Genomic DNA, 22,752 nt, shown 5'->3' on the forward strand with positions numbered 1-22,752 from the left:
GTAGCGTTGTGATTATAGGAGCTTGATTTATATATGTCCATCGGGTCCCTTTGCTAGCTCACATAATTTTCTGTAACGATACGGTGTATTTCCTACACATTGGTAACTTGTGTTATTTCCGTAACGAGAGGTTCAAAGTTAATTCATGGGTGAATTAATTGATAAATTAATTCTAGATAAATTGGTTGAATTATTGTTTTAAGAGTTGTTTAATATGGGAAGACTATTAGATGACTGTTTTGATCAGGCAATTTCTCTATTGGGTTGTTTGAATCAAAACTGAGGCTCTATGCAAGTTTCCCGTATTGAAAAACTAGGAAAAATAACTTTCGTCAGTGCAGACAAGTCGACCGGTTGGGTAGACCGGTCACAGGTCGACCGGTTAGTAAAGACAGGGCGACCGGGGAGTTATAACGTCTCTGTTACCGGTCGACCGGTTGTAACATAAAATGCATGCTGACGTGGGAAAATCGACTCTGGATGCGATTAGAACTTTGGAAAACCTAATTGTTACGGAAGTATGACTTCCAAAATACTATAAATAGCCTATTAAGTCACATTACTCATCATATCACTTGAGAGACTTTTTGGAGGCTATTGATAAAAGATTCTTGAGAGGAAAAATTGTTTAATTCTCAAGAACAATTTTTTCTTTGGCTCTCTTGTGATTGGAAGGAGATCAAGAATACCTAGAGGAGATTAAACGACGTGTGCCCACCCGCACACCGATCGTGGAAACGAGAATAGCAAAGAAGACCAGTTGGTTGAGGCTCTTCCGGTTGCTGTTTGGAACGCTTAGATTTGTCAGACGTGCAGTTTCCTGAAATCTCAAAAGGTATGTTTTAGATCTTTAGTATTTATGTTATATAGCATCATGAACATGTTCTTGTTTGGCTTTGACGTTGATTAAAATTTTTAAATTCCGCTGTGCACTCGATGCCATTAATTTTCCAACAATAACAACGTGGTAATAGCTAATACCAAAGAACTAAGATATCAAAATATGAGTAAGCATATAGACATGAAGTATCATGTGATGAGGAACTTTGTTAAAGAAGGACTTAATGTGGAACATGCAAGGTCACATTAGAGGACAATATAGCTGACATGTTCACGAAAACCTTACTGGTCGAAGGGTTTTAAGAAACATGTCGAGGCTATGGGGATGCATAGCATGTCACATTTACTCATTTAAGTGCAAGTGGGACAGTGTTAGCATTTATGCCCTTATGAATAAATGTACCAATGTTTTTGAGACATTTTGACTATTAATAAGAATTTATTTATTTCATATATCTATATTATGTCCTCTTAACGTTTATATTAGTTGAATGTATGATAAGCAAACTGAAAGTTTGAAATTGTCATTCTTAGTCTTTAGATTGTGCATGTAATGAGAAGAACATGCAGAAGACAGGAATCTAAAGATGATAGTCTAAAGAATATGATCCGCAATCGAGGGAATAAAGTTGCATTTTATTTAAGTTAAGATTGTTATGTTGTCTACTTCTTAATGGAGACGACTTGTCTTGGTCGTCGGAGGTGGGACTTCTTGGGTAGAGACATTAATATAGTTCATAGTATTTGAATTTATATTGGATCGGACTAAAGTTGAATTATTTTAATTAATAATTCTGTTTGAATAAAACAATTCACCTTTGACAAATTATATGTGGTAATCTTAATCTTGAGATGAATAAGAAACCCGTATGCTTGATTTGTATCTTTTGATGTACTAAAGGGAGACATATTGACATTATGTAAAGGTACGCTTACCAGTATAATGGGGGTATGGCTCTTGTGTGCGTAGATATATTATCATATATAGGAAATCCATAGCTCCTATAAGGAGTCAAATGATATCCTCTTATGACAATATCCGGGGATTGGAAAATATGGGCCATGTTTGAAATTGATCCATTTTTTTACGTTTTTCGAGAAAGAAAAAATGAAAATATTTTTAAAACGTCGTTTGGCGTAATAAAGACAAAAAACGGAATGAAAATGATTTTTTGGTTTAGTGTAAAATGAGAGAGAAATGAAAATTGACTTTTAGTTGTTTTTCATCTTCTCCTCTCTCGAGCAGAGAGAGAGAAAGATAGATATTATTGGGTTTGTTTACACTGAAAATAATCTCTTAATAAAACTACCAAACGCATTTTCAAAAATGATTTATGTCTGAGATTGAAAATGTTTTCATTTTCATTTTCATACAAAAAATAAAATCATTTTAGAACGAGTTTCAAACATACCCATGAGCGCTCAACCATTAGAATACTTTATGTTATCTAATGGTTTAATATTTGTATTGGTACGAATAGTGGATTTTCTGATGGAGTGATAATAGATTATAAGATAAATATAATCAGAAAGGTAACACGGAACTTGGCCTCAAGTCAATTATGGATATCCTATGGGGATGATACACTAATATAATGAGTCATGAACAAGAGCTATTCAGAATTTTGTAAATATATTATATATATCGAGAGTGCAGATCTAGACTTTTAGTAGAGTAGCCTGAAGTTTATAATCATGTGATTGAAGGTTAACAAGTACTATCATAATTATAGGAGCTTGATCTATATATGCCAATCGGGTCCCTTTGCTAGCTTATATAATTTTCTGTAAGGATACGGCGTATTTCCTACATATGGGTAACTTATGTTATTTTCGTAAAAGGCTCAAAGTCAATGTGAGATCGGTGATTAATTCATGAGTAATTTGTCAAGTGAATTAATTGTTGAATTAATTCTAGATAAATTGGTTAAATTATAATTTTGAGTTTTATTTAATATGGGAAGACTATATGACTGTTTTGATCAAGTAACTTTTACATTAGGTTACTTGAACTAAAACTAAGGCTCTATGTAAGTTTCCCGTATTGAATAACTTAGGCCTCGTTCATTTCACCAATTCGAGTTTTCAATTTTAGGTTTCTACAGTAAAAAGCTCTCAGAAAATGTCACATCTAACTTTTTCTGCTATAGTGAAAAGCTCTCAGAAAATGTTTCCATGATCAGATGTGTACTCACTCGCACTCTTATCGTGGAAACGAGAATACCAGAGAAGACTAGTTTGTTGAGGCTCCTCTAGTTGCTGTTTAGAATGCTTGGATATGTCAGACATATTGTTTTTGTAATCTATTAAGGTAATGATTAGATCTTTAGTAATAATGTTATATAGCATAATGAACACCTTCTTGGTTAGCTTTGGCATTAATTTAAAAATTTTAAAATTGCGCTACGCACTCAATGTCATTTTTCAAACATCAGGCCCATGTCCAATGATGTGAAAATTGTAAGTGACAATATCACATACAAGTAATAAAATGATGAGAAAGTATCGTTCCCACGAGGACTGCGTTAACTTAAATTAATTATTGAAATAACTCTAAAAAAATTTGAAAAATCGAAAATAAAATTGAAAAGAATAAAATAAAACGTAAATGAAATCTCAGATGAATAAAAGAATAGGGTAACCGATTTTACCAAGACAAATATAATTTAATTCATTATTCTTATTAACATCGTTTAAAATTCATGTGTGCGAACGAGTAACCCTAAATTATTTTATAGTCCTTATGGGGATGCTATGAAATGTATTTCTAGCATGTAAACTCACTATCGCTTGATGTGAATTCTATCACCCTAGGAATTTATTACGCTATCTGGTTCACTTAATTATTCATGCAAGTTATATTACTATCACTCGATGTCACACGCACCTTTACGGTTTCTCTCACAAGAAGTTATTCCTAAATATCTCCTTCTTGGGTTTCAATTTAGGTCCACTAAACAATCCAAATATTAGCAAGAAAATTAAAAACATTAAGCGCAAACAACAATCATGAACTGAAATTAAGTTAAAATATAATTGGTAATTTCATAGCCCTAACAAAATAAAACTAAAACATAAAAATAAAAATAAAATAAATCAAGGGGTTCCAACACCTAAATTATAAAAATATTAAGAAAGAAAAATTTGAACGAAAAACTCATATGGATGTGTCATATATCTCAAAGCTTGACTCTCCCAACTCTAATATTCTATTCTTGATTTTCAAAATATTTTCTCCCTTTTAAAATCCTAAACCTAAAAATAAAAATCCTAAAGAAAATAATCAGAAAAAAATGACCTCAAATTCTCAAAAAATAAATCCCCAGATGTTTTCTCTGTTAGCTCTCTAACGGGGCTTTGTGATTTTTTAGGTATCTGTATGCGGAATCATGCTCGGGGGTCTCTCTGTTTATTGCGGCTTTTCACATCAGACTGAGAGAGAGGCAAATCAACCAAGTAGAGCATCTGCACTGCTTGGCCATGCGTTGCAGCTCGAATGGGCAATCGGTGTGTTTGGACGCGTGGCGGAATAACACAGGCTGGAGCAAGGCTGCACGCTAGGATCCGGCACACTAGGAGGCTACTGACACGCGCATTACGGCGTGCCTCGCTGGGAGAGTGACATGCACTTGCACGTTTAGGCAGCTTCTGGTGCTGATGGACGGTCGTGATCGTGCATAGATGGACGTCTGGTCCTCTGTGAGTGGTTCTAGGCTGAAATTTGGATTTTGAATCGCCTTTTACCCTTTTCTTTGCCCCTTTTTCATCACAATTAAATCCCAATAATTACCTTCTCACCTAATTTAAATTATACAAATAAGAATTAATTAAATTATTAGAAGGAAAAATTAAATAAAATTAAAATTAAATAACGTAAAATTAAATAATACGAAACTAAACTAAAAATCACATAAAACAACTAAAAATCTCAAGAAAAAAACCAATTTAAAAGTAAATATAAATTAAAATAACTTTATTTTATAGAGTTATCACACTCAAAACTTGCATTTTTTGCTTGAGGATAAGTAAAAACATGAGAAGGAACTAAAAATAAAAAAGAGACAAATTGTGCTAACAAGGTGATCCCAAAAAATTTCCTCAAAGATTACCTAAAAGTATAGCTTAATGAAAAACATAATTAAAATCCAAGAGGATCTCAAAGAACGAACAAGTTTTATAGGTTTATTTTTCATCTCTCTCTATTAAAGTAGACTAACATATCACCAAGGATCATTTGACATTCTCTATTTGCGACAACATGTTGTTGCAATAAATTTAAATATTTGTGGTGACATATCGTCGCTAAAATTTGACAAATTATTTACAACGGCATGTCGTCGTTAATACCATTGGCCCCAACAATTTTGGCGCTAGCTTGTCCATTATTTGTAACGACATGTTGTTGCAAATATTGATGCTTACAGCTGGCGGTGACGTGGCTAAAAAGAAGCAGAAAATTTGGCAGTTTCCCGCAAATAGGTTCTAGATATTTCTTTATTTTTTGCGATGACATATTGAAAAGTCGTCATAAAAAATGGTTCCAGAAAATTCTTCAAGAACGACTGTTTTTGCGACGACACATGTCGTCACAAAAAATGGTTTGAGAAAATTCTATCAAGAACAACTATTTTTTGCAACGACTTGTTTAATAATGTCGTCACAAATGACTAGGGATTTAATTTTTTTGCCAAAAAAGGGAGGAAAATTTGGCGGTTTTCATAAAAATATTTGCGACGACATTTTAACAAAGTCGTCGTAAAAAATGAGCACGGGTATATTCCTCAAGAATATTATCAGAAATATTAATGAGGTGAACAAGAACGACATAGTTTTTATATTAACTGCGACGACTATTTAATATTTTTTGCGACGACATTTGTCGTCGCAAAAAGTCACTTGAATAAACGCGATCGCATATCTCCTTCCGTCATTTTTTCCTGTGAGTTCTCACATTTTCTCTAATTTTCTCCGTCCAAAACCTCCAAAAATCATCCAAAAACACTGAAAATAGCTTAAATATATCGTTATCTCCTCAAATATTTCATTTGTCGAGAAAAAAAGTCTAAAAAAGTGGAGTTTTCATCTCCCCATCATTGCCCACTTTTCAGGCCGTACTCATCATTTTTCGGCCACCGGCGCTCTCCCTTCCCTGTTGCCTTTCCATTTTCCAACCCCCGGTGTTTGTGGGTTTGAATTTTATGAGTTAATATTTTACTATTTTGTAAATTGATTTTGGTATTTGTTGTGGTTTGTGATTTTATTTTGGCTTTTGAATTTAGTTTGTGTTTTTAGATTTAGAATTGTAAATTAGAAATAGAATTGGAATATGTGGTAATTAGATTGAAATTTGTATGAAAGTTATCTGATGATTAAAAAAATTAGATTAAAATTTTAATTAGTTTTACATTAATAATTAAATAATTAAATAAACTAATGTTAATTTTCATAAAATTTGATAAAACTTTATAAATTCTTCGTAGTGGAGATGCCTATGGACAAGAGTTGGATACATTTAAGGAACCAGTTGTCTGATGAGTACTGGGATGGTTTGTATGCTTTTATTGAGGTTGGAAAGAATTATGCAAATTCAACCGGGGGTATTAGTTGTTCGTGTATCAAGTGTAGAAATCATGAGATGCTGCCACCAGAAACATTGAAAGCGTACATACATCGATGAGGTTTTGATACAGTTACACCACATGGATTCACCATGGTGAAGTACGTGTTGCTACAGTTGTCAATGAACCTGTTGATGAGATGTTTGTAGTGCTAAATGATGTGGCTGGGATTAGTGATGATCATGAGATAATGGGTGAGACAGAAACAGTTATAGAAGATACTCATTACGATTAATTTAGTGATCTCCTATCTGAGCTCCAAGTCGGATTGTATCTTGGTTGCACTAAGTATTCATCATTGAATTTCTTAGTGAAACTAATGCATCTAAAAGTGTTGTACAAGTTGCCTAATGAGTGCATGGATGAAATGTTGAAGCTACTGAGAGATGCACTCCCTGAAGGGAACAAGTTACCTACATCACATTACGAGCCGAAGAAGTTATTGAGTAAACTGGGTGGAGAACTACGAGGCAATTCATGTGTGTAAGTATGATTGCGCTTTGTTTTGGAAGCAAAATGCTGTTTTACAGTCTTGTCCAGTATGTAGTACAAGTCGTTGGAAGAGCAAAAATGGAAAAAAAAGTTACGTGGAAAGTACTCCAATTTTTCATTTGGAGGATAGGTTGAAGCGTATATATGCTTCTTGTCACACTGTTAAGGAAATGACGTGGCACGTGCGGGGGTGTTCGAGGGATGAAGACTTAATGCGTCATCTAGTTGATGGTATGGAGTGGAAAGAGTTTGATGAAAAACATCCATAATTTGCACGTGAACCGAGAAATGTTCGATTAGGGTTAGCTGGTGATGGTTTCAACCTATTCGGAAATATGAGTCTTTCATACAGTATGTGGCCTGTTATTGTGACTGCATATAATTTACCCCCATAGCTATGTACCAACGACCCGTAAAAGATGTTGACGTTATTGATTTCTGGTCGCAATGTTCATGGGAAGGATACTGATGTGTTCTTAAGGCCCCTTGTGGATGAGTTAAAAGAGTTATGGGATGAAGGGGTTATTGCTCATGATGCTGCTACGAATACGTCATTTTGGATGCGGGCTGTGTTGCTGATGACAGTTAATGACTTTCCTGTGTGTAGTAGTTTATCTGGTTAGAGTGGTCAAGGGTACTTCTTGTGTCCCATTAGCAATGATGCAACTCCATCGAAGTAAATAACAAGTAAAATTTGCTTTGTTGGGCATAGACAATGGCTTCCTATGAGTCAAGGATGAGGACTAACAAAAATTTCAATAGTAAGGTTGATCGACGACCTCCCCCACCTCAGAAATCCGTTAAGCAAATATTGGCTCAATTAGAAAAGGTGGAATCTCGATTGCCAGGTAAACATGAAAAATATGGCGGTAAGAAGCGAAAGAAACATCCGACATAACTTAATTGGACGAAGAAGAGTATCTTTTAGGAGTTTACTTACTGTACCTCATTGTCGCTACGTCATAACTTAGATGTCATGCATATTAAGAAGAATATGTGTGATAGTTTGTTGGGCACAATTCTAATTATTGATGAAAAAAGTAAAGATACAGATAAGGCGAGGATCAATTTACAAGATATGGGGGTGCGTAAGGAGTTGCATTTGTATAAAGATGGTGATCATTGGATGAAACCACATGCAGCGTACACATTGACTCCAGCGGATTGTAAAACGTTTTGCAATTTCTTAAAGTTAGTACGGTTTCCTGATGTGTTTGCTTCAAATCTTCAGAAAAATGTGATCGATGGAAACAATAAACATACTGGGATAAAATCACACGATTGTCATGTCATACTGCAGCGATTGTTGCCAACTGCAATTCAACCATTTATGAAAAAAGAAATTGTCAATGCAAACATCGAATTGAGCAACTTCTTTCAGTTGATATGTTCCAGGACATTGCGAATGAGTGATTTAGAGAGAGCCCAACAGGATATTGTTGTTATTTTATGCAAGTTAGAAACAATTTTTCCTCCAGCCTTTTTTGATGTAATGGTTCATTTAGTAATGTACTTGCCAGAAGAAGCCATTCAAGGAGGACCTGTTCATTTGAGGTGGATGTATCCTTTTGAACGATTCCTTGGTTCATTAAAAAAAGAAGTTAGGAATCGAGCGAGACCAGAGGATTCGATTGCCGAGGCTTATATTGTCAACGAAGCACTGACTTTTTATTCAATGTATCGAAGTGGCATTGAGACAAGATTTAACAGACTTGAGAGAAATTGGGTAGCCGATGCAGATGGTAATGTGAAGAAAATATTTGTCTTCCAAACTCGATATCATCCAATTGGGAAGATGATCCCGATCATATTAGACAACCAGTTACGAAGTAAGGCCGAGTGGTACATATTACACAACTGTTCAGAAATCCAATACTACATTGAGTAAGTATTATTACCTCACTATTTTATTACATAATTAAGTTACATGAAATGATAACAACAACTCAAATTTATAATTTCACTGAGTACAAGAAAGAACTCAATGATACTGGTCGAACCGGATCATTAGACGAAATTCAATTCAGGAAATTTCCAAAATAGTTCCGGCGTAAGGTATTACGCTATAGTCATAATTTATAATTTTGAATACTCTAGCTATATAGAACTTCAGTTGATATTGTTTACTGTTGACAGATGTCCAATCTGCAAGAGCGGAACACGCCAGATGCGACCGCACAATTGATTTCGCTTTCGTGTGGTTCAAGCTTTTCTGTTAAAAGCTACTCTGGCTGTGTGGTGAACAGAGTCAAGTTTCTGACATACAGTCTAGATATCAATCGAAATACCCAGAATAGTGGTATTTGTGTTCGCGGGCCAGATAACCAAACATATTACGGAGTACCGGAAGTGATTTATGAATTATCATACATAAACGACAACTATTTTCTTCTGTTTAAATGTAAATGGTTCCACACTTATCCAGGAAGAAAGAGAGTTCAACAACACAAGAATAGAACGAGCATCTTCATCAAGGACTCCTGGTATGAGAATTAACCATTTATACTAGCATCTCAAGCGGAACAAGTTTTTTATGTAGATGATTTATTTAACGGTCCGAACTGGAAAGTTGTTGAACACTTTAGACATCGACATATTTGGGATATTCCATATACGAAAGTAGACAACATTACAGTAGTTCAAGATACCAAGTCTGTGAATGTTGACTTAGTCATGGAACTCCACGAGATTGACACTTTGATGTGGAATCGACTTGATATATCATCTGATGTTGTCATGTCTGATGTTGATGCAATTTTAAAAGATAAGTCTCCTGTTGAGGATAATGACTATAATATACTGGTAGAGGATGACGAAGAAGACTATGTTGAAGAAGACACTAACGATTCTGAGGACGATAGTGACATAAATGAGGGGGGTGATAATCAAGACATTAGCAGTGTTGATGAATAGAAATTATGTACTACGATTATTATTTTAATAATTATAATTATTAATATAACATAAGACTTATGTAAATAAGATAATAACGCTTATGACGACTTCTTAACAGGCAATCATGTCTGGCCCAGTCGCTACATGTGCTGGCTCTTCAGGGGAAGCGTAGCCTCTACCTGATCCTTATAGGTTGCCATCACACTGTGAGTCTATTATGTTAGAACTTAATTATAAATTTGTTAAATTAATTACATCAGTATTGTATGATCACTAAATATATTTCATTCTATAGCACCTGATGCCGCATCTCGATGACGTCGTGGAGGTCGATGGAAGGCTAAGGGTCATGAAATCGCAGCCAGAGTGGCAAAGGAAGTAAAGATCACCCCCATGTTTGACGAACGTGGAGGTACTTGGAAGACAATTAGAAACTACGACACCTGGTTTGATAGTGCCGTTGGAATCCATGTTAGAGATGTCTGTGAGCCTTTCCACGGTGCCTGGAAAGACGTGGACATCCAGCATAAGAGAGAGATTCAGCAATGCCTGCTGATATAAATTATTCAACTTCATTGTTTTTTAATTTAATCTAAATTTCAATATAATAAAATCATTTAACATATTTATATTGTATTACATGAATGGTTCAACCTCGATTATGACCGCAACGATGGTATAATTAGGTATGTGGTCGATGGGGAGGCTGTAAAATGTTATAAGGATTGAAAAAGTAACCTCTATGACTATTTCAAAGATCTTGGTGGTTTAGAAAATGAGAGTGCAGTTAGGACACACCCTCCCAAAAACCTCAGGGATCCATATCAGTGGGGTCATTGCTGCGATAGATTTATGTCTGACAAGTTTCAGGTAATTGGATCTCTTATATATGTTGTTTTATTATATATAATAAAGGTTAATTTTACTAAGGTTGAATGTAATCATAAATAGAAAAAGACAGGAATCAATAAACTTAATCGTAGCAACCAAAAGTGGCCAAGTTTTCATAGTCGGCTGTCGTACTCCCAACATCGAGAGAAGAAAGTAAGTATTTGTTAATGATTTATTCAGTATAAATGTTAATTTGGTAATCGATTATACTATATTCATATACATTTAAACTACTATACAGTCTACCAAAAGGACTCAACAGCCGATGTCCGTCATCGATAACTGGGGGGACATGCATCGTCGTGGGGATACTTGGGTTAATCCCCAAGCTGAGTAGACTTTTGTAAATATACTCGTAATGTTTAATTAAATTTTTTTATTTAAATCGCATTATGTATTTAATTATTTTTCTTATAATATTTGTAGCATCGGATGGAGGGAGAAAGAGAAACGCAGATCCAGACGCAGTCTGCTACTTCTGGATCATCTACAGCAGGAGTAGTTAACCAGGAGGATATTATGAAGCAGTTTCTAGGCACCCGCAGAGGACACAAGACTGGAGTGGGTCGCACACTCCCACAAAGGGTTTATCAAAGGATGCGTCGTCATCTGACTCACGCTCGGCAGGATCTTCTAACGTAGAAGAATACTTGCAACAGAGTTACCAGCAAAACCTCCAGCTATACGAGAGCATCAGAATGATGCATGACTTCATCACTCAAATGCACCCGAACATGACTTTCCCAGCGGTTACTCCTCATGTGTCGTATGTCCGTCCAGATCATCCGCCTCTGAATCCTTCCGATGATAACGATGATGATTCTAGTGATGCTACTAATTTAAGAGATTAAATTTTTATTAATGTAACAATTTTTTTTCCTACATTTCTACTATAATTACATTTTTATTTTATTTTATTAATTACTTTCTACAATAATATTTTTTATTTTTATTTTTTATTATTTATTTCCTTTTATTTAATTCTTCTTCATTATTATAATATGATGGATTATATTTAATATTAGGTTTAAAAATATAGTAATATACAACATTAATTATTAAAATGAGAAAAAATAAATAAAAAATTAAAATATTATTTGCGATGACAAATGTGGTCGCAAAAAATATAAGTCACGTTAGCTAATTCTGCATCTTTTGCGATGACTTAATTCGCAAAAATATCGTCACAAATACTTAATGCAATGCCATCTTAACGATACAACTGATGAAATAATTGCAGCGACTCATTTGCGACGAATCAATTGTGGTGATATTTTTGCGATGACAAGTGGTCGCTAAAAATTCATTTGCGACAACTTTGTATATTTTGCAATGATTTTTTGTCGTCGCTAATAGCCATGTTTCTTGTAGTGAATGGAGAGAGAAGAAATGTTGGAATGGAGCAATAGTAAGGAAGCTAATCAACTTGTAGCATGATTTTGTCCAAAGTCTTTTGAATCAATGGTGTCCACATTAACACATAAAAAGAGAAAAACGGTTAATGAGTTAGAATTTAGTTGTTTGTTGGGACTTAAATGTGGACTCAGGAGAGACCTTTGTGCCTGGTTAGAGGACATGTTTGTTCTGAGAACAAGCATCATAACTCTACTCCCACTAAATACACATTGAGTGCTAAAGTTTTAGAAGAGATGATGAGAATCAAAGATGGCGGGGAGGATATATCCCTTCCAGAGTTTGAAACAAAAAATGGAGAAGATGACAACTTGGATGGACCATCCATTGTCAGTATTATAGGTCGTAGTAGTGATCGACCACGCATTACAGATATTAGAAAAGCTATAGAATTAGCTGAATATGTGGACTTGAAATTTCGTCAGCTGTTTATTTTGTATGCACTTGAACCATTCCACTTCCAACAACATCTGGGTATTTTCAGCCAGCTTATTTGAATTTGGTTAAGGACACGTCGACAATCAAGACCATAAATTGGGCAACATTTTCTTATAACTTTCTCGTCGACGGGGTTAGGAAGATCAACAGAATAGTAGCAAGTATATTCGCGTTTGCATTGTTTTTCTAGAGGTAACACCAAATTGTAAATTTCTTTACCATTGTAACATAATATTAAGCAATACGTATAAGTCACAGGATGATTTCATTTTATTTTTTATGCAGTTGTTTTATTTTAAATACCTGGACTTTACTACTTCGCCGATTGAGATGGGAAAAGATAATGAGGTTTAGAAGATGATGTCATGGATACGTAATATGACGGACGGCATTGGGAGTGAACAGGTAATCAATATTAAACTTACATCCTAACTAATTCTATACGGTAAGTTTGCGATTTTATTTTTCAAACTTAATTTTCCATGTTGTACAGATTAAGGGGTTGTTCTTTTACAATGAAACTCAAAAAAAGTTTAAACTCGAGTTACAACTTTATTTAAGTTCATGTTGTTAGAGATCAATGATTTAGTGAAAACCATCACCCAAAAGCCAAGAACATTCATGTTAGATCATCAATAATTAATAAATCTGTAAGCGGAAGCGTACCTAAATCCATATTGCTCGATTTCTCTCTAGAGTCGTGCAGTTTGTCATCAACACGTTTTCCTAGAGTACCATTTAACTTTCTCTCTGTACTCTTTCTGATGATGGGATGTCAGAATGAATGAAATGATATGTGTGATATGGGGACCATAACTTCCATTTATTGATAACTTCCCTGTTATCTTTTGGTATTTCTATTTTAGCCCATCATAAAAATAGAAATTACCCTTAAGTCTCTACACATTAAAGGCCCACACCCTATTAGATACATTAAAGTCCAAAATACCTAAACCTTGGTAGATCACTTTTAATTAGGCTTAACCTTATATGACAGCCCACAACACATAATTATTCACATATAAGCCCAACGTTGGATTAAGGATCCAACAATCTCCCACTTGGGCTATTTGTGTAACCTTATAATTATGCTTTGTAAAATAACCGTATGAGCTCAACTTTGTTATCATTACCGAAATGTATCTGTATCCAATCCGGTCCATCAATCAAACCAACATAGGATCAAAGCGGCCTTAGTTACAATTGTCATAACTCAACCCATCAATGGTCACGTATGCCAATATAACCGAATGACATGGATCATGATGTGAATGTGTAGCATGGAAATTTCATGTAATGTGATCTTAACATGCCTATTCCCAACTGGTCCACCTTAAACCTTAGTGAGATCAAACCATACCAAAATCAGAGTGTGAATAAACCAAAAACTTTATTTCTGCAGAAAATAACCTCAAAAGATCCATAAACTGAAATAACTGAAAATATGTCTATATCATAGAAGCATCTAAAATTACAAACTCCCATTAAAACTGAATATCCTCTAATGACATGACACCCATATGAGCAGTGTGCTCATGAAACACTTTGGGTGGCAATCCCTTAGTAAGCGGATCTACAACCATGGAGTTTGTACCGATGTGCTCTATAGACAATTGTCCACTCTGAACTCTTTCCTTGACAACTAGGAACTTGATGTCTATATGCTTTGACTTCGTCGAGCTTTTGTTGTTGTTGGAATACATCACTACTGACTTATTGTCACAAAATAACTTGAGTGGCCTTTCAATGCCATTCACTATGCGCAGCCCCATGACAAAATTCTGCTTCCATATTCCGTGATTGGACGCCTCATAACATGCTATGAACTCTGTTGCCATGGTAGAAGAGGCTATAAGAGACTGTTTAGCACTCTTCCAGGAGACAGCACCTCTAGTTAGCAGGTAGATATAGCCCGACGTAGATTTCATACTATCTAGGCATCCAGTAAAATTGGAGTCAGTATACCCAACGATCTCAAGCTGATCTGACCTCCGATACGTGAGCATGTAGTCTTTTGTTCTCTACAAGTATCGCAAGACCTGTTTGGCTGCTTTCCAATGGTCTACTCCTGAATTACTTAAATATCTGCCTAACATCCCAGTAACGTACGCAATATCCGGACGCGTACAAACCTGAGCATACATTAGACTTCCTATTGGTGACACATAAGGAATCTTCTGCATTTCCTTTTCCTCAAAATCATTCTTAGGGCACTGATTTAGGCTAAACTTGTCTCCTTTAGCCACGGGGTATCACCTGGTTTGCAATCCTACATGCCATATCTCTTGAGAACCTTTTCGATATAGCTCTTTTGTGATAATCCAAGAATACCCTGAGAGGGATCCCGGTGTATCTGTATGCCTAATACAAAAGAGGCGTCACTAAGATCTTTCATCTCAAAATTCTTAGCTAGAAATCTCTTGGTTTCGTGCAATAAGCCTATATCGTTGCTGGCAAGCAAAATGTCATCGACATATAAAACTAGAAAAATATACTTACTCCCATAAAACTTATGGTATATACAATCATCAACCAAATTCATCTCAAAACCGAACGAGATGATCACTTGATGAAACTTGAAATACCATTGTCGAGATGCTTGTTTGAGTCCATAGATGGATTTCCTAAGTTTGCAAACCATATTCTTTGGGTGTCCCAACATAAAGTTTTATGGCTGCACCATAGATTGTCTCATCAATGTTTTCATTGAGAAACGTTGTCTTTACATCCATCTGATGTGACTCAAGATTGAAATGCACCACTAATGCCATTATAATCTTGAAAGAGTCTTTTGAAGAAACCGGAGAGAAAGTCTCTTTATAGTTGATGCCTTCCTTTTGTGTAAAGCCCTTTGCGATAAGACGCGCCTTGTACCTCTCCACATCGCCTTTCGAATCCTTCTTGGTCTTAAATATCCATTTGCAACCAATGGGTTTCGCTCCTTCTGGTAATGGGACAAGATCCCACACGTCATTGTCCTTCATGGACTTAATCTCCTCATTCATGGCATCAATCCACTTCTGAGAGTTAGAACTTTCCATGGCTTGACGGAAGTTGATCGGATCATCTTTCATCACTCCAATGTCTACCTCATGTTCTTGGAGAAATACAATGTAGTCATCTGGCACCGCATTTCTCCTTTCTCTAGTGGAGCTCCTTAATGGCATAGGTTCTTGAGGTGGTAGAGTTTGTTCTTCTGGAACAACTTCTTGTATGGGAGGTTCTCTGACATTATCTTGATCTGTTGTGTCTTGAACAAGGTCAGGAATGAGATCCTGATCAATGCCAATAGCACATGTGGGAATATCAACATATTCCTCTTCGAAGACAAAGTCCCTAACTGTATCTCCCCCTACATCCTCAAAGAACCGAGCATTTCCCGACTCAAAAATCGACTTAGTCGTGGGATCATAAAACTTGTACCCCCTAGATCTTTCAGAGTATCCAATAAAATAGCAACTCACCGTCCTTGAGTCCAGTTTCTTTTCATTAGGCCTATAAGGCCTTGCCTCAGCTGGACATCCCCAAACATGCAAATGCTTTAAACTAGGCTTCTTGCCCGTCCAAAGCTCGTAAAGGGTTTTGCCAGTCGCTTTAGTTGGAATCCTGTTAAGGATATATGCTGCAGTCTTAAGCGCTTCTCCCCAGAGTGATTCTAGTAAGGTTGAATGACAAATCATACTCCTCACCATGTCCTTAAGCGTCCTGTTTCATCTTTCAGCAACACCATTCATAGTGGGCGAACCTGGCATAGTGTACTGTGGGACGATACCGCATTCCTCTAGGAACTTAGCAAACGGCCCTGGACGTTGTTCACCTGAACCGTCATATCTACCATAGTATTCACCACCACGGTCAGATCTGACACTTTTGATTCTTTTGCTGAGTTGGTTCTTAACTTCAACCTTATAATTTTTGAACACATCCAGTGACTGTGACTTTTCATGAATGAGATATATGCAGCCATATCTAGAAAAATCGTCTATGAACGTTATGAAATATTGTTGACCATTCTAAGCAACCATAGGGAATGGCCCACAAATGTCTGTATGTATAAGTTCTAAGACGTTCAAAGTCCTGTTGGCTTCAAATCTCATTTTATTGGTTTGTTTCCCCTTTATACAGTTAACACAAACATCAAAATCTGTAAAATTTAAGAGGTCTAGAATTTCGTCTGACACAAGTCTTTCTATTCTCCGTCTGGAGATATGACATAATCTCTTGTGCCATAACGCAGCCGAATTCTCACTAGTTAATTTTCTCTTTATACCTCGTGTACTTAATTGCAGGGATTCATCAAATGAAGCAATTGTATCAATTAAATAAAGATTATCATAACCTGACAAGGAACCATAACCAACCAATTTTGAATCATGAAACAAATTAAAGTTTCCATTCCTAAATGAACAAGAATAACCATATTTGTCCAAAGCAGAAATAGAAATCAAATTCCGTCTAAAAGACGGTACAATAAATGTCTCATCAAGATCCAAATAAAATCCAGTCTTTAATAATAATCTAAATTTTCCTATTGCTTCAACTTGAACCATCTTGCCATCGCCTACATAGATGTATCTTTCACTATCACTTGGCTTTCGGCAACTCAGGCAACCCTGCATAGACACACTGATGTGAGTTGTTGCACCAGAATCTATCCACCATGTGTGTCTAGGTACCGAAGTTAAATTAACCTCAGAACAAACTAAACTAAGAAGCATACCTTTCTTAGCACGCCATGCGTGATAGTTGGTGCAATGCTTCTTTCTATGCCCTTCAACGCCACAGAAGTAACAACCTGTACCTTCCGGTTCAACTGGTTTCTTTTGTTGTTTCTGCTGAGGTGCTGTATTTGCAGCTTCCTTCTTCCTTTTCTTTCCCTTGTCCTTGTCCTTAGAGGTTGAGGCCAAGTGAACACTTTCTGCCTTATCTTGCTTCAACCTTTCCTCTTCTTGAACACAATGTGATATGAGCTCATTCAGAGACCAAGTCTCTTTCTGACAGTTGTAGCTCACCTTAAATTGGTTAAACTGTGCCGGAAGGGATATCAAAACCAGATGCACCAGCAAGTCCTCAGAGAGTTCAAGCTTAAGTGCTTTCAATTTTAAAGTAAGATGAGACATCTCTAGGATGTACTCCCTGATATTGCCTTTGCCCCTATACCTCATTGAAATTAGACTTGTCAAGAGCGTACCTATTTCAGCCTTTTCGTTCTTGACAAACCTCTTTTCAATGTCCGCAAGGAACTCCTTAGCTATAGTAATTTTATCAGACATTGTGCCCCTGAATGCTTCCGGAATGGCCTTCTTCATGATCATCATACACATGCGATTTGATTTCTCCCACCTTTTCATATCCCTATTTTCATCAGAGGTACTCTTATCCGTAAGAGGTGGAGGAGAATCAACCCTTAACGTAAGGTCGAGATCCATGACTCCGAGAACTATCAAGAGGTTTTCTTGCCATGACTTAAAGTTAGAGCCATTCGGCATAGGAATAAAGTTGATGTTGGCAGTAATATTAGCATGAGTCATAGCTAAACAGAGAACAACAAACAAACAAAACAAGCTCACATAAGTCCCAAAACAAAAATTAAATTCAAATAAAGGTAAACCTCATCTCAAGATACTGGGCACTCCATTAACATTTCATCTTTGGACAAAATGTTAACTTGTAAGTGATATCTTGGTGTAGTAATCAAACACTGATAATAAGAACATGCTAAACAATTAATCTTCCTTTGGGCCGATTTATTGTTCACATGTAAAACTGAATAATTATCACGCGTTTATTACCACAGGTGCACATGTAATTCTGTTAAATATTGACCTTCCTTTGGGCCGATCAATATTCACATAAGTTATATATACACAACTGTTTATATTCCAAAACAAATTAATTTCCACAAGAGAGGTCACTTTGGTGACATGTTGCTTTAATTAATTCATCTCAAAATATATATAACCATACCAATATCTGAATTTAAAATTGCACCAAAATGACCAAAAAAAACAAATTTAAAAAAAAATAAAAAACTTTGTTTTTGGTCAAAGTCAACAGTCAACATTGACCGGTCAAAGTCAATGGTCAAGTGTTGACCGGGTCGGGTAAACCCAACCCGGATCCTAAACCAGCCCACCTCTTTATACCGTAGGGTTACCAATGCTAACCTTTTTTTTTTTTGAATATATGGCTGTGGGCTTGTCACGGGCCTAATTGGGCCCGTGCATCTGTTCCTGAAGCACTCTGGGCCGCAGCCCAGAGTGCTGAAAACCCTAGGGGTCGAAAGACCCCTAGGTGAGAGAGGCGGCCGAACGGCTGCCTCTGTAGATGTTACGGCCACCGCGCCTGCCCCTCTCCGGCGCGGTCCATGGCCGTGACCGGTATTCCTTGATACCGGCGGTGCTTAGGGGCTGCCGCCGGCTAAATGGCATGAAGTCCAATTTTTATTTTTTTTTAAATCCTTATGCGGCATCCATGGCTGCCACTTTCTACATTTTGCCGCGGCTGTCCCTTGCTGGCGCGGCCAAAGGCCGCGCCTTACCCACAGAGCCGGCGGCGGCAGAGGCTACCGCCGGCTAAAGAGATGATTTGGGTTCAATAAACCTAAATACCCAAAAATTATTCTCTAAAATTATATCCGAAATTGTCCAAAATTGTTCTCAAAATCCAACAACCCCAAACTTGAAATTGTTAAATTCAAGAACACCAAACATATCATGATAGATCGATAATAAATTCGATTCTCAATGATTCAACATGAAGAGGCTCTGATACCAATTGTTAGAGATCAATGATTTAGTGAAAATCATCACGCAAAAGCCAAGAACATTCATGTTAGATCATCAAGAATTAATAAATATGTAAGCGGAAGCGTACTTGAATCCATATTGCTTGATTTCTCTCTAGAGTCGTGCAGTTTGTCTTCCAGATCAACACGTTTTCCTAGATAACCCTTTAACTTTCTCTCTGTACTCTTTCTGATGATGGGATGTCAGAATGAATGAAATGATACATGTGATCTGGGAACCATAACTGTCATTTATTGATAACTTCCCTGTTATCTTTTGGTATTTATATTTTAGCCCATCATAAAAATAGAAATTACCCTTAAGTCTCTACACATTAAAGACCTACACCCTATTAGATACATTAAAGCCCAAAATACCTAAACCTTAGTAGATCACTTTTAATTAGGCTTAACCTTATATGACAGCCCGCAACACATAATTATTCACATATAAGCCCAACGTTGGATTAAGGATCCAACACATGTTCTTTTGTAAAATTTGAGTTTGAACTCGAATTTAAACTCGAGTTTGGGGCTAAACTCGAGTTGAAGTTTTCCCTTCAATTCGAATTCATAAACTTGAACTCAAATTAATGAATAATATTTTTTTTATTCTTAAAAGTGTCATAACTTTTTCGTTTTAATTCTGATTGAGATGATTTTTTTCTATACATTCACAACGAAAAAACGAATAAAACCCCACTCATATACTCTATTAAAAATTTCATCATCATTGAATTTTTATTAAAATACTATATAAATACAAATTTAAGTTTTAACCCGCACAAATACAAACTCAAAAAAATTATCAATTCAAATCATAACTCAAATGTGCACATCTAAACACAAATTTAAATTATAACTTTAACTCAAATTATAACTCAAACTCAACTTAAAATCATTACTCAAATTATCTTAACTTAAAAATGTAAAAGAACAACCTTTAAAAGATTGCTCATGGGGAATATGGTGTCGGGACGAATGTTTTTAGTTCTGATAATGTGGAAAAACAAAATAAGGAATATTCTGAAATAGTGATTAGATAGACAAACTAACAGAGAATGTGACACGCCGGACAGATATAGTGACACATATAGTGACACGTAGTGTGGAGTCTAATAAAAAAAATTTAGGGAAGATTTATTATAGCCGATTTAGATTCTCTTTTTTCATGAAAACAGGAAGAGGGAGAGTGTGGCGCGCGCAGAGCAAGTGGTTTCTATAACAAATCTCCTCCTATTTTCCACATTCAAATTCAGGTCAGAGAGGATAATTGTGTTTCAAAGACAGTACTTCAGAAAGAGAAAGAGAAAGAGAAGAGGAGAGAGAGAGGGATGGTAGGACCAGAGAGACCTCAGTTTGTGCTGTTTGGTTCGTCCATCGTACAGCTCAGTTTCAGTGATGGCGGCTGGGGCTCACTTCTTGCTGATTTGTACTCTCGTAAGGTACTAATGTCTGCTCTTCTTTTAAAAGTCCCATGGGATTACTTTCATCATATACCGGAATTTTGCTGTGTGGTAGAATCAATTAATCTAAACAGAAACAGAATAGTTTATGAGTGGTATTTCTGAATTTATATATGTATATTGTTCCTCAGATTTCTTTGAGTTTATATACCTTATATATATATATATATACATATGTGTCTCGAGTAGTGTTAACAGAGAAAGCTTATATTAAAATGTATATTGCAATATCGTTCGATCATGTGGTTGTTGTGCACTGTGATGATTTTTTTTTCCTTTCATGTGGCGTACACGTTTCTTGGAATTGAATTCAAAGCTTTGAAATCCACATTTTCTAAAAGCTCCCATTGTTCCATCACTAGGGGTGGGTATCCACACATTTCTTAATCTTTCGACAGAATATCCGGTTTGATCAGCTGTGATTAATCCATGAAAATAAATCACTTTTCCTTTTTTTCTTTTGAAGTTAGGTTTGCTTTTTTGACCATCTCCGGTATGCCAAAATATGGTAAGTTATGTTTCATATATGTTAAATTTATATATAAAATCACCTAAAAATTAAAAAATACACAGATTTAATAGTTAAAAAAACTTATCTATTAGTATGTCAGGCATATTAGAGAAAGAGAGAAATAAGTCAAGACTTGAGATGAATTAAAATTAATAGGCCAATAGTTTACCTAAGTTAATAAATAGGCCAAATTATTGTTTTCGTTCATAACTTGTTTGGTTATGAACCATAACTTGACAAGTTATTGTCCATAATTCACGGTTTTTGTCCATAACTTATCTGGTTATGAACCATAACTTGAAAAATTTGTCCATAATTTATTTGATTATAAACTATAACTTAACAAGTTATGGCCTATTAATTTCTATAACTAAAAATTGGTCTATATACTTTCTTAAACTTTTCATATTGACCTATTTTCTACTATTTTCATAAATAAAATCAATCAATTTGCAGGTCCACATGACCAGGTTACTTATAATATTTATCACTTAGCCTTATATGTGTGTGTATGATGTTATGTAGTTGTCATTATCGGAAATCTTCAACTGTAAATAAAATTTATTTGCAGGTGATCGACATGACCTGGTAAATTTATTTTTTTCTTTTCCTCTTTTTCTATTTTTTTTTATCTCTTTTTAACCTTTTTTTTGTTTTTTTTATTTTGGCTGTCTTTTTTGTTTTTTTTTTTCCCAATACTCTTTTGTAGTTCATTTTTTTAAAATACTTTTTTTAATACTTTTTTTTGAATTAAAATAATTCTTTAAAATATATCCATATTCAATTTGTTTTTTTTTTATTGCAAATACTATTATATAATTTTAATTTTTTTCGATGCAATTTTTTAAAGTAGATTTTTTTATTTGCTTTAATTAATAGACTTAATTTCTAAAGAGGCCACATGTTTTAAAGCGCAATTTAACTTACAAAATTATTCTCCACATTGTGGTATTTATGGACGTAGCTTACTTAATCTAACAATGCATAAAAGAGCCAAAAGCTCTTATAATTATACTTCTACCTTAAACTGCCACATGGCAGCCTCTTTTTTTTTTTTTTTTTTTCACTTCTTTACTTTTGTATCTTTATTCTTTTTATCTTTTAAATGTTTTTCTTTTCTATTTTTTTATTTTGTGGATTCTTTTATAGTTCAATTTTTTACGTGAAATTTGTAAAAATAATTTTTGCACACATTACTTCTATAAAAATAATTTCTTTTGCATATGTTTCTATTTAATTTTATTTTTATCAATAGTTAAAATAATTTTCTTCAAATCTATCACTACTTAATTATTTTTCATATAATATATGTTATATTAAGAGTTATTTTTACACATTTTTCCTACAATATCTCTCACAAAGTACTTTTCAGGCTCTTATATTGTAGCACCTCCCACTCTT

At 35.2% G+C, this 22,752-nt stretch overlaps 1 pseudogene; it reads left to right on the forward strand.

Moving 5' to 3' along the window:
- Positions 1–20,708: 20,708 nt before the first annotated feature.
- The window catches only part of LOC21391612, a 26,537-nt pseudogene continuing 24,493 nt past the window's right edge, over positions 20,709–22,752 (forward strand).

Source organism: Morus notabilis, unplaced genomic scaffold (genome assembly GCF_000414095.1).
Source record: "Morus notabilis unplaced genomic scaffold, ASM41409v2 Scaffold1499, whole genome shotgun sequence".
NCBI lineage: Eukaryota > Viridiplantae > Streptophyta > Magnoliopsida > Rosales > Moraceae > Morus > Morus notabilis.